This window comes from Sinocyclocheilus anshuiensis, unplaced genomic scaffold (genome assembly GCF_001515605.1).
Source record: "Sinocyclocheilus anshuiensis isolate Anshui unplaced genomic scaffold, SAMN03320099.WGS_v1.1 scaffold251, whole genome shotgun sequence".
Classification (NCBI taxonomy): domain Eukaryota; kingdom Metazoa; phylum Chordata; class Actinopteri; order Cypriniformes; family Cyprinidae; genus Sinocyclocheilus; species Sinocyclocheilus anshuiensis.
In genome coordinates this window covers 421,823-426,150 of record NW_015549579.1, presented here as the reverse complement: position 1 = coordinate 426,150, position 4,328 = coordinate 421,823, and the positions used below count along the sequence as shown (strand labels likewise).

Genomic DNA, 4,328 nt, shown 5'->3' with positions numbered 1-4,328 from the left:
TACTGTTGACATCTAGTGGTTTCTACATGAATTTCCTATGTTCAAAGGCCTTTGTAAAGGAAAGTGAGTCTCAATGTAACCAAAAGATGTATGCTGCAGATCTGTTTTCAGTAATAATCCTTCTATAAATTGGTTCCAGTTTTGCCACCAACGATGAGTCAGAATCAGATTATCATATCAATACTTATTTAACCTTGTGTCTCTTTAAAAACATTCCAAAGTTGTTGCGGTGGAAATTTTGAAAGTTCATACCTCACAGTGGGTGATCCAAGAGGGAAATCAAATGCAGGTATGTGATGAGTCCAAACTCAAAGACTTGATTAAAGTTGTAATAGTTGGGGTGCTACCTACTTAAAATTAGTTTTTGCATGGTGGGATGCATGATAACGAGACAGAAAAACCAAGTAAGCCTTAGTCGAAATGACTTTCAGAGCGATTCTTTCCAGCTGATGAATGATGCAAATCAGTAAAAACCAAACAACTTTAAAGCAATTGAGTTCAGCAGTGATGACTTATTTTGATGACCAACCTGGCAGTTACCATCACACTGGTTCCCTCTACATTTTTTTTCCACTGTACTAATTGCAGAAAAAGGTTGCATAACTTCAGTGTCACCAGTATTGTGCTTTAACAACTCTTTCCATTTTTATTTAAAAAAAAAAAAAAAAACTTTTTCCCTGAAAGTTTGAGTTACTGTAGAATAGTTTGCTAGAGCACGATTATAATCACAATGAGGCTGTGAAAGCTGTGAGTTGACCTGATTGGTGATGACATTTAATGTCCCCGACAACCTCTTTAGTCTGTTCTAGCCAATTGTTAGCAGCTGTCGTTTTCAAAACAAAGTAAAAAAAAATCACAAGGGGTATTACTGGTGTATTCTATGGCATAGAAGACAATGTAGCTAACTCGTTTCCTTGTTTTGGCCTACACAAATACATCATCCCTTTTTTCTTCTGCTGAACAGAAAAGAAGATATTTTAAAGAATGTAACCAAAGAAATTATGGTCCCCATTGACATCCATAGTACTTTTTTCCCCTCATATGGAAGTCACTGGGATCTATCAACTGTTTGGTTACCATATTCTTAAAATATATATATTTTATGTTCAACAGAAAACAAAGAATCTCATACAGGTTTGAAACAACAGGTGAGTAAATTTTGGGGTAAAATTTTTCAATTAAGGTCACAGAAAAGAGACCTTTCTACTGACTCTGAAAACACCAAGGCCAGTTGCATAAACACAGCCTGTATGCTAAGACTGTGTCTTAACTAATCTGACCAACTAGCAGTTAACCACTCACTAAAAAATGTTGGGTTAAAAATAACCCAACAAGTAACCCAACTATGGGTTAACATAGCACCTTCCCAACTGTGGGTTCTTTTTAACCCAATGATTGGGTTAAAAGCCAGTTGGGTTAAAAAATAACCCAACTGTTGGGTTAACTATTTACTTTTATTCATGTGATTATTTTAATGAATAAAAAAACACTGTTTTCAAATACAGATTGTTTATTTAAGTAGAAAAACAATAAATCTGTTTTAAAAACAGGTTTTAATTTTTTTATGACAAATGTACTCAATATTGGTGAGCCTAGTATTTAATATAAATATGCACAATTATTTGCATATATAGAATTCAAAATGAATTCAAAATGAACATGTAGAACACATGGCAAATAAATGTTGAAGTACAAATATTCAAAATACACATTAAATTCAAAACAAATGTACACATACAATATACATAGATTAAAATACACGTTAAATTCAAAACACAAATATGCACATACAGTACAAATATTCGTAACAAATGTGCACATACGGTATACAAATTCAAAACAGATGTGCACATACAGTACAGAAATATACAACCTAAACATCTGTGCACATACAGTATACAAATTCATAACCTACACAGGTGCACATATAGTATGCATTTAAAACACAGATGTGCACATACAGTACAGAAATATACAACCTAAACATTTGTGCACATACAGTATACAAATTTAAATCACAAATGTGCACATTCAGTATACCAATTCAAAAACTACACAAACCTGTACACCAAGGACATACCTTTATAATACCTTAAGAAATAAACATATCCTTAATAAAAAAGGCTACAGTGTACACCATATGCATTGTGTTATAAACACCTTAATGTGTGTTTTGGCTACTGGATCTACTGATGATCAGTAACACTGAATACAAAGTTTTTTAGGAGGCAGCAATGTGTAGAAGGAACTCCTCCAGGAATATTATAGACTGCATGCTGCAAGAACTCCCAAATGGGAGCAGAGGGCTTTGGGTAGTTTATGTCATAGATGTAGAACATTTTGAAGCATACATCCACTGCTTGAAGTAAGGTCTCCTTTTCAACTGCCTCTCCATTGAAAATGATGAAAACTTGGGAGGAATTTTCTTTGTCTCCAAGCACCAAGACATGTGGATCCTGGCTTGTCTCATTGTTGAGGAAGTGCACCATATTAGTACCAACCTTGAAAGAATAAATAAACTTTAGTTGGCATATATGACAAACATTCCAGGGATTCAATATATGTTTACAAATTAATCACAGAAAAAAACAGCAGTTACACTGTGTAAAAGCAAAACTGAAGCAGTGTTGTAGTGAATTAAATTAGGTTAACTCTAAAAGTGATGAATGACCATTAGTCATGACACCTGTGGATAAAAAGCAGAATCACTGAAGGAAAGAGTTTATGTACAGAGCAGTGTAATTTAATGGGCCTATATTATCCTTTTTTTGGATTTTACTTTTCCTTTAGGTAGTAATATAGCTGTTTGTGCATGTAAACTATTTTAAAAGTTACAAAGTATATGCCAAAGGTCTTTTTTATCCAACTTGAACTGCCTATGGTAGTCAATGGGGGGCGAGATCTGTTTGGTTACTGACATTCTTCCAAATATCAGTGTTCAGCAGAACAAAGAAAGGTTTTAACATTTCCACATTTAATTAGCAGTTATTTAAGCAAAGATGTTGAGAAATACAGGGTATGGCTTTGAGTTCAATGAGTAACGTCTGACTTAATTACTAAATTGAAATGCCTGTTCTTACTGTGGTTAAAAATGTCTCATATTGTGGTAAAGATTTTGGTAATATCGCCCCCTCCAAGTAGCTTTATCAGAGAGCTGCTATAAAAATTCATGACTTAAAGGGTTAGTCCACCCAAAAATGAAATTTCTGTCATTAATTACTCACCCTCATGTCGTCCCAAACCTGTAAAATCTTCGTTCATCTTCGGAACACAAATAAAAGATATTTTTGATGAAATCCGAGAGGTTTCTGAACCACACATAGGCAGCAACGTCATTGCACCTTTCAAGGTCCGGAAAGTTATTAAAGACATTGATAAAATAGTCAACGTGACTACAGCGGTTCAACTTTAATATTATGAAGTGACGAGAATACTTTTTGTGTGCAAAAACAAAACAAAAATAACTTTATTTAACAGTTTGAACTGTTGACATACGCAGTTGACGTAGTGAATGCAGTTCAGAGCTTCCGTGTACTTACATCCGAACGCCGACTCATTATTGGCCGGCTCCTCCGTCTGCATCACACGCATGCATCGGCCAATACTGAGCCCGAGTTCTGATGTAAACACTGAAGCTCTCCAACGAAAATAGAGTAGCAGTATGACAGGGGACAGAAGAATTTGTTGAATAAAGTGGTTATTTTAGTTTTTGCGCACAAAAAGTATTATTGTCACTTCATAACACTTAATAATTAAATAATTACTTACCTTGAAATGTTTCTATTAAATTGCAGAGGTTCCACTGTTGTAATCTTTCCTTTACAAAGGAATCCATTTATCTAAAACATAAGTATAAACGTGTTTAGTACAACACATTTAATATAAATGCAAAATTGTTATAGCTTCATAAGAAAAAATTACTGTAATTACAGGCTATTCCATTATTCCTGTAATGGAAATTGCGCAAATTGAAATTGCGAATTGAAAATAGGCCTAATGGAAACGCATCAATTTCACAAAAACGCCCATATATCGCAAAAAAGTTTTTACGCTCGCATGAGGTGGTTTTTTTAGGCAATGCGAAAAAGGAATAATTGGCAAAACTGCAATGGACATTTTTTTTTTTTTTCGCATTTACAGGTCACATGGCGTATGTAAAAAGTCATATGATCATTCTTCAATGTGCTATAACCTCCAAGCAACACTTCATAAGTGGCCGCGCTCCAGTATAAGGGGCTTATGTATGGCGTTTAAATAGTGTCAATTATATGCGCGAGATTTGACACTATTTAAACGCCATAGGGGCTTTCCCTACCATTAATGCTTAA

General features: G+C 34.4%; 1 protein-coding gene across 1 annotated transcript in view; it reads left to right on the top strand.

Annotated features, from left to right (window-relative positions):
• Positions 1-223: 223 nt before the first annotated feature.
• The window catches only part of LOC107657584 (CCR4-NOT transcription complex subunit 10-like), a 19,440-nt gene continuing 15,335 nt past the window's right edge, over positions 224-4,328 (top strand). The window contains exon 1 of the mRNA XM_016445743.1: positions 224-289. The gene's annotated coding sequence lies outside the window, so the exon portion shown is untranslated. The remainder of the gene's footprint in view (positions 290-4,328) is intronic.